Here is a 9,180-nt window from a genome sequence, read left to right on the forward strand (position 1 = left end):
CAGCGAAAACATTGAGGCTGCCGAGGGAAACGCATCCCTTGCCAAACCCCTGACCGCCTTCCCTCCGGGCACCAGTGAGCCACCATCACCACCGCCGCTGACCACAGTCAACTGGCCTGTGAGGCAACCCCAGCCGCACCACCGTGGTGGCCGCTGGATGGCGACTGATCGTCAAGCAACGCTCAGACGGGCGTAGCCCTGGGAGGAACATGGGGCCACAAGTGTGTTCAAATTGTGGATGACCAATGTGTCCTGCAATTCACATTAATTCTTGCAGATAGCTGCATTCTTCATTAACGTACGAGCCGAGTGATCCACCACTAAGGGTTGTCTGGCTTTGGCACCAATCCTGCACCCGTGGAGGGGCTGGGACCGCTCACATGGGGTGCCCCTTTCTCTTGTGCTGAGGATGTGCGAGCGTGTGCCTGGCTTTGACCGTCCTTACTTGATAGTCAGGAGTGCAGACATAGGAGATCCAGCCACACTGAACTGGAATTCTTCCTCAAACCTCCACACTATGGTGGCACTGAAGGAGATCTGAGCAGTCTGGGTCACACCTGGTGCAATGATGCCATCCTCAGGTGCAAACTTGAAGCAGAAGCCCACGTTGGCAGTTGAAGGTCTATAGGTGAAGGGAGCATCAATATCTCCTAGGTTAATCAGTTTCACCTGCAGCAGCAAGAAAGCAAAATGGAAATACATGTGGAATCTTCCCTTCTTGTGAGTTATTGTCTAATGACGCAATTAATACCCAGAAATAGCAGACGATGCTTTGAATGGCAAAAAAATACAACAGGACAAGTTCTGCCTTGAAATTTTCATGCAAAGCAGCGGCAACTCCACAGAACTGGAGTCCACAACCCTGGGGTTATCCCATGGACACAGAGCTGTGCACCTCTGATCAGCATCACCAAGTTCATTCAGACCTGGCCCTGAGAGCAACGTGGGCTGATTGCAGCTGCGTAGTCAATCACCCCAGAGCTGCTGCTGCCCCAGTGAGCACAGCTCCAACAGCACCATCTACTCATTCACCTTTTCCCATGTCATGAAAACAATACATTGATTATGAGGCATCAGCATCAAAATGTATAGACAGCATCATCTTTTGGTAAGAAAACTCAGCATGTCTTTGCCTCCCACAGCCAAGCTTTTGGAAGTGTCTGGCATGATGTAGTGCCTCATCTTCTACCTCTTTCAGCTGCTCTCTCTTTGGATTTTGTTGCAAACTTGACACTATTGGGGAGGAGACAAATAGGTAGAAAAATGCTTTGCTTTATTCCCAGGAACACTTTTCTCTTTCTAGAGCCAGAGATGCACCAAGGCTGAAGTGTGGTGAGGGACTGGTCAGCAAGGGAAAGAACTCCCAAGCCCTTTGCAAGGGCCAGCACTGAGCCAGGAGGCTGGATGGCTTTCCTGTGACCTGCAGCAATAAGCAGGAGACACTTGACTGGAAGCTGTCTGCAGTTGACTGAAGCTCAAAGGCAGCCAGTTTGTTCCAGCTGCTTCTGAACAGCCCAGTCCAAAGGTGCCTTGTGTCTGGCACTGCCACAAAAGCCTCTGAACATCCCTTTTTGACCCAGGCTTCGTTTCATATGCCAAGGGGTTGTTTTGCAGCAAGCCTCCCAGCTGATTCCCAAAGAAGGAACTGGGGCTTCATGAACAACAGACACACCTTTCAGACCCTCCCAGATTTCACCAGTAGATCAAATATTCCCTGCTCACAACTGCCCAGGTCGGCAGCAATTCCACACTTCCACCAGGCTTGCTCTGCCTCAGGAGCCATCAGGATCCACCCCAAGCCTTCTGCTCACGTCATAGATGTGGGGGGTGTCGATAGAAATGTTCCCAAGGTTCAGAGTAGGAGAGCTGAATTCTACCAAGGGTCCTTGGCCTTCCCCTGAGAGGTGCAGGGGCAGCCTGCTCTCACAGCCTGGGGAGAGATGTCTATTGCACTACAATCATTCCCTCTGTTATACTGGATTTTCCAGGCTGCCTCAGTGCTAGACCCTGACTCTGAGCTGGATGCAACCACCTCCTGATGCTGCAGGAGAGGATATGGACCCTCCTCTTCCCTCAGCCTTGGGGCTGACTTCTAATTTCTAACCCATTCCTTGGGCTGCTTTCCAATTTCAGCCACCAGTCTGCTGAGTTTAAAACATCTCTGCTGCCTTGTAGTGACAGGCCAAGGAGTTACAGGTATAAATTGAAAGAAAGGAAATTTAGCTTAGATATTAGGAAGAAATTTTTTACTCTGAGGGTGGTGAGACACTGGAGCAGGTTCCCCAGGGCTGTTGTGGAGGTTCCAGCCCTGAAAGTGTTCCAAGCCAGGCTGGATGGGGCTTGGAGCTACCTGCTCTAGGGGGAGGTGTTCCTGCCCAGAGGCCTTTAAGTCCATTCCATCCTTAACATACTCTGGTTCTATGCTTTCCTTCCCATGCACTTAGAGGAGCTTTGAAATCATTCAGTGAAGGCACAGAGCTCCTACAGAGTTTGGCAATTACCAAACTACCTGGCCCAGGAACACAGGACTTCGTTGCCAAAGTCCCCAACTCCTGACACTCAGCACTGTGTTCTATTTCCACAGACAGAGCTGCAAGGGCTCAATTCCCACAAAGGGAGAGAGGCAAGTGCTGGCCAAGGCCGCTCCTTCTACCAACACCCTGGGCTCAGGGGGGCTCAAACACCTCTGCTCTGCTGCTGTCTGGGCACTGGGAGGTGATCCAGGCTCAGGGAACACATTTGTAACTCAGCTCCTGCTGCCTGATGATGGATCCATGTCAAATGGACCCATCATCCTGGAGGCCAGGGGCCTGCAGGGGCTGAGTGCTTGTTCACTAAAGCTGTTCTGCTCTGCAGCTCTCTGGCCTTTGGGGGAATGCTGACAAAGCCATGGCATGAAAACCTCTCCCTGCACTGCCTGAGCTGTTCTGGGATCAGTCAGGCACACACAGCATTCTGAGCCCTGGCCTGGCACAGGAGACTCCCTGGGAGCTGCAGGGCCAGGGGGGATGTGCCAGCACTGCCCTGCTGACCAGGGACTCTTCCCAGCACTTCCATGGGAGCCCCGTGGGCTCAGGCTGGCACCATGGCTTCACTGAGGGGGAGAGAAGCAGGGCAAAGGAGCTGTACCTGAGATGCTGCAGTAAGCCACACTTCCATTCTCCAGTGCTTCCAGGGGTCTGAAGGTCACCTTGAATTTGGCCAAACAATTTGGCCCAATTTCTCCCTCCTACAGCAGAAAGAGACAGCAAAACATTGCTCTGCAAACTTCACATTTCTTGTTTTCAACCACACTTCTGTAAGCCTCTGTTTAGAGCATTAGTAATGAGTGAACAACACAAGGAGCCCAAGGAAACACTCCAAACCCAGCTCAACACAGCGCTGGAAGCTCTCAATGCTCAGCTGTTCAGCTCCCACTCTCCACACTATTCCTGCTGCTCTGACAAAGGCTCTTGGTCACATCATGCTGCTGTCAGCTACAGTGGGATGCAACTGCCACTGTGCACTGGTGGCTCTTCACAAGAAGAAGAGAACATGATGCCTGTCTTGGGTCGACTATATGATGCTTTTATCCCAAATCGTCTTGTTCTGTTTATGCTGAATAATAAGTTTTGCACCTTTAAGACTTGTTGCAGAGAGTGAAGGGGGGAGAGAAGAAGCAGCAGTTTGTTTTCAGACACTGCACTCACTCCTCCACATTCCTGCTCCTGGACTGCATTGTCTGTGGATGGACAGACAGCGGGACAGAGCTCTCCTTTGCTTTTAGTTAATTTAGCTTGCTGAGGCAAAGAAGTTCCCTGGACTGTGGGGTTTTTTTCCCTTTTCTTTGGACCTGTTCAAAACTGCTCTGGACTGAACACCAGAAGAGCACCAACAGCTCCACCTGTGGCCACTGGGCTGGGCCTGGCCTGTGACATTTCCAGCACCAGAGGGACTGATCAGAGACTGAGTGAGCTGAGCTGCAACCCAGGGAGGGACTTTCTCAGTTTGTCATCTCTTTTGGAGCAGCAAGGGGTTTTATTGATTAATACTGTTTAGGGTTTATTGTTTAATAAACAGGTTTTTTCCACTTCAAGGAGGTCTTTTCTCCAGGACCGGTTGGGGGTAGGGGCCGATTGAATCTGCTTTCCAAGAGGAGCCCCTTTAGGGGTTCTCTCCCAAATTTGCCCAGAACCAGAACCTGGGAAATAAAAATATTAGTTTAACCTGTATTGAAAGAAAGCAGAGGCTGGCATTATTCTAGGGTTTACTCCAAGATGAGAAGGGATGTTGCACTGTGCAGACATCAGGCATTCATTGTCTCTCACAATGCCAGTACTCAGAATCAGGACTCTGGTTGATATGAGGACGTGGTGGTTTGCTTGCAGAAACAGAAAAGGAAAAGGTTTTCTGTCCCTGTGTGCAGGACAACTCCAAAGGCCCATTTCAACCTTCCACCCTTGTGTCCAGGCTCACAGAGGACACTGGAAGGGACACTCAGAAATAGTGCAAGGCGTGGTTACAGGAGGGGATTGGTATTTCTATGATTAGCCGTAGGCTGAATTTGGCCTCACTTTCCCAGCAAACCATTGCAAGCTTCAGGTCAGTGTGTGAGCTGGCAGTGCTCCAACAGCCTCTGCTGAACCTCATAAGTGGGGGGAGCCCCTGCCTACAAGAACTGCTCCCTGTGGACACTGCAAGGACACGCACAGAGTGCCCTTGAGCTCAAGCCCTGGCAGCACAGCATGGCTTTGTCAGGCTCCCAACCCTGCCATGAGCCTCCAGGGCAGAAATGCTTTTAGCATTTGGCATTTTTAGGCGAGCTCTGCAGGTGCACCAGAAACTCAATGTCCTCCCTCCCAGCACTTCGAGCCAGCTGACAATCTGCCCAGTGACCGCAGCCGGGGGTAGAGTGGGTGGGAGGAGGAAGAGGGGGAGTAGGATGAGGAGGATGAGGACGAAGAAGAGGAGGAAAATGAGGTTTTCACCTATCACTTACCATTGGCTCAATGAAAAAAATGTCATCAGAGAACAGCATGGGGTCTTGGTGCAACTTTGCCTTCTCCCCCAGGAGCCTCAGGAGGGCAGTGTGATCTTCACAAGAGCCCTTCTTCTTCCCTGTTTCTTTCCCCTCCATTAACTTTTCCAGCCACAGCTCTCTCCGTGTCCGCAGGAATCTACGCTGCCTGCACCCACAGGAGAGACAAAGCCAGCAGACTGTTTAATAAGCCACAGATTGGCAGAGAGAAGTGTGAGTGCAGGAGAGCAAAGCACTTGGGGAGGAGCTGCAGTGTGAGAGATGAGTAATGCGATGATTTATCAAAAAGCAGGATGCCCCATTGCAGGGAATGATTGGCAGCTGACTCCATTGATTCACAAGGCTGAACAGTTGCTTTATTAAACTAAATTATATTACATTGTACTACACTATATTAAAGAAGCATACTATACTACAAAGAATACTAGAGAATACTAAAGAATACTAAAGAAAACTTGTGACTGTCTCCAGACAGCCAGGACAAAGCTTTTTCCAATTGGCCAAGGAAACAAAACAATCCTCAGCAGAATCCAACTGACAAATCACTTCAGGTAAATAATCTTCCTAACACTTTCCACATGATGGAGATACGAATTTTTTTCTTGCTTTTCCCTGTGCTTCTCCAGGAAAAGAAACCTTGAGAGAGAATTATGTCTCTCCATTCAGAGAATGTGAATGCCACAATGATTGACTCTCACAATTAACAGACAAATACCATGTATAGAAGTTAAGAAAAATTTCTTTTACCCCCTCAGTTGTTATCAAGGGACACCTGGGGTTGGGATATGTGGGAGGGTCACCTTGTCACTACAGTGACATTTGACCTCCAATCAAGATTTGAGGAAGTAAATTCTACCACTGGACACTGAAGAAGGAGTCAATGGACAGAATTTTGGGAGGGGCTAAAGGGTTAAAAGGCAAAAACTCCATTGTATGGGAGAGCACATGGTGGGGAAAATCCTTTGCTCCTGGCGCCATAACATTTTCTCTATTCAGTCTTCTGTTGCATTATTGATAAGGTTTAATAAACCTTTCTAAACTTATGAAAAGGGAGTGGCTATTTCTCCCAAGCAGCAGCTCCCCAGCAAGGGCTGACCCCAAGCCATGGGGGTCCCAGATGGATCAGAGGATAACTTGTTGTTCACTGGCCCAGCAGGGAGTTTTACTCCACACCTGCAAGCTCAGGAGAGGTTTCCAGAGCCAGCGTCCCTCCAGGGAACCTCCTGGCTCAAAGCCTCTGGCAAAAAACTGAGGGAGAATCCATCAGCCACTTCAAGTGGCTTTTCCTACCACTGAGCTGCTGGGGAGGCAGATAAAGGTCATGGAGCAGGACTTCCCTGGGAAGGGGAGACAAAGCTGGGTCGCAGCTACGTGCTACCAGCACTGTGAAAAATGCACATTATATGATTGGCTTTTCGCATATATGAAAATAAAACATTGGTCTGTTCTGTTTCAGTCTCTATGCAATATTGCATAGGGAAATGTAAGATAACGATTAGAAATCAATCAGATAATACACATAACCAATAACACATCTGCAGTCATACAGTTATCAATCACTGCAACACTGAACTGTCATCCCAGAGTCTGCGACAGCTGATGAACCTTAAAACAACAGAGAACTGGAGAACTCATGTCTGGATTCATGTTTCTCCAAACTCCCTTTGAAAACAGGCTCAGCTATCATACATGGTCAAATTGCCAAGCCAAAACGACTTGAATACTTTTTGATGCAGAAAACATCTGGGTTGATTGTCAATCATTCCATTCAAGCAGAGCTAGACCTTGGCCAGAGTTCAAACTCTAATTGATGGACATCACTTAATACATTTTAAAACAAGACTGTTAAAAACAGCAATTATGAATAGGAAACCTTACAATTTAAGATCAATCAAACTATTAAAGAATTGAATCCCTCCGAAACTTCTGTCAGGAGAGAAATTCTTCAAACACAGCAAACCTCTTGAATTCTCGGCTGAAGTACTCTATAATAACTGAAGAAATAATAAATGAAGAAAACCACAAAACTGGCAATCTGGATTTAAAGGAAACCTAAAAAACATGAGTAGTTAAGAAACAAAAAGACAAGATTCTGAAGAGACATGTGTCTTGTAGATGATCACGCAAAGAGACAGTGAAACACATGAAAGCTGGCTGTAAATATTACAACAATATCTTGATCATAATTCTTATAATAAATTCTGAAAATTCTCATTATATAATCAACTTATCAACAGGAAGTATTTGAAGGGGTTATGACAACTTTTTTAAAGTATTCATATAGCATTAATAACAATCCTTATTTATCAGTATCACCTATAAAATCCAAAAATAACAAAGGTTACAAACTCCATACCAACAAAACTGTGAATCATTGGAGAATCAGCTGGTGACCCCACAGATAGGATCTGATTGATATTTCTCAAATGCTCTGTCTTCAGAGACATTTCATGTAATTGAATCATTGCTAATAATTCTATCTTTCTACAGTGGTTTCCCTTCCTAAGAGGCATTTTGCACAACAGAAGATTTCCATTTATATCATATTTGGAATACCACTGATTTGCACTGGTTTCCCCTTTTTCTGTATCTTGGGAAAAAACCTGGGTGCTTTCTCACTTTACTCTGATTTTGGACAGCTTTTTTACATGTCCAGCTTTTGCATCTGAAGCCTGATCATCTGGTAAATGCTGTTTCCGTCACTTCTGTGGGACTGGACTGTTGAGGAATTCGGTGTGCCTCACACAACATGCGCTGCACCCGCCAAAAATCTCCAGCTTGAGATTTTGATGGAGGCTGAAACTGTGTGCTGGCTGCCGGGGCCGGCTGCGTGCCCGCTGCCGTGGGACCGGAGCAGGGCCGGTCCCTCGGGCACCCTCTGCACCCAGACCGCGCCCGCTCTCTGCCGGTGCCCTCACGGGAGTGCGGATGCCCCCGCCCCGAGCGCGCCTCCCCGGCGCTTCTCTCGGCGCAGGCGCGGTCTGGGGAACGCCCCCTGTGCCCGTGACCGACACCGGCGCTGCCCCGGTCCCGTTCTGGCTCCGGTCCCCGCTCGGCCGCGTCCGTGCCGCGTCTGCGCACTGGGGAAAAACCCGCCCCGCTCCGGCTGCCGGGTTTGTGCGTCATCAGCGGGCGCCTGCCGCGCTCCGTGGCGGTCGCAGGGACGCTGCAGCCGTCCCGTCCCGTCCGCCTCAGTCCCGCCCGGCGCGGCTGCCGCGGCCCGTGCGCGTTCCCCGGGTGCCGCCGCCATCGCAGTCGCGCGGGTTCTGCCCTTCGCGCGCGGCTTTGGCACCCCCTGCGTGAAACCGCCGCCGCCGCCATGGCGCATGCGCCCGCCGCCAGCGCAGCCAGCCCTGCGCCTCCCGCTCCCGCGCTCCGCCCGGCCCGGCCCCGCTCGGCGCTGCCCCCGCAGCCGCCGACCGTGCCCTGCACGCTGCCGACCGCCCGCTGCTGCGATCCGGGCACCGCTGTGCGCGCTATCGCCTCCGCCGCTGCTGTGCCTGCGACTGCCCCGCTGCCCCCGTGGGCCCCCGCCGGCCTCCGCAGCCCCCACGGCCGCCTCTGCGGCCCCCCCGGGCTGCTGCCGGCCGGCGCCGCCGTGGCACGGGTTCGCCAGTCGCCGAGAAGCGGCTCTGCCCCGGGTTCCCCGACCCCCTCCGCCCTGCTCCCCCTGAGAGTTCTGGGCGTTCTGGGGACCCATGGGACCCTGGGCACTGTGGAGATGATGCCAATTCCTCCCACACCTGTTTGCTGGGGATTACCTTTGTCCCTCTATGGTCGGTAAGGGCAACTGCCGCCTGCTGATGGCAGGATGACTTCCCCCATCCTCGAGAGAATACTGCTGCCTGCTGATAGCTGGCAGCCCCCGCGGAATTCCACGAAATTGCCTCTAACATTACCCTTGCTGGGGATAAAAGCTTCAAGGCCGTTTATCTTTTTTCAGAGATTTTCACAGGGTGTGTGGCTGCCATGCCCTGTAGGGCTGACAAGATGCTGGGTTGTTCCTGGGAACATGTCTCCCCCATGTTCTCAATTTTGACTTTTCTTACCAAAAGCTGAATCATCTGCAAGGTCAGTCCGGAGTTTGCCCTGGTCACCGTCCAGCAGCTCGCAGGTGAGGGTTTCCAGGCGTGCTTCTGGTCCTCCTCTTTCCAGGTCGAGCT

At 50.8% G+C, this 9,180-nt stretch overlaps 1 non-coding gene across 1 annotated transcript; it reads right to left on the reverse strand.

Moving 5' to 3' along the window:
• Nucleotides 1-176: 176 nt before the first annotated feature.
• LOC134426057 (5.8S ribosomal RNA) lies at nt 177-329 on the reverse strand. Its single transcript, XR_010029854.1, has one exon. It is a non-coding gene; the product is annotated as a 5.8S ribosomal RNA (ribosomal RNA).
• Between the last annotated feature and the right edge of the window lie 8,851 nt (nt 330-9,180).

This window comes from Melospiza melodia, chromosome 17, assembly GCF_035770615.1.
Source record: "Melospiza melodia melodia isolate bMelMel2 chromosome 17, bMelMel2.pri, whole genome shotgun sequence".
Lineage (NCBI taxonomy): Eukaryota > Metazoa > Chordata > Aves > Passeriformes > Passerellidae > Melospiza > Melospiza melodia.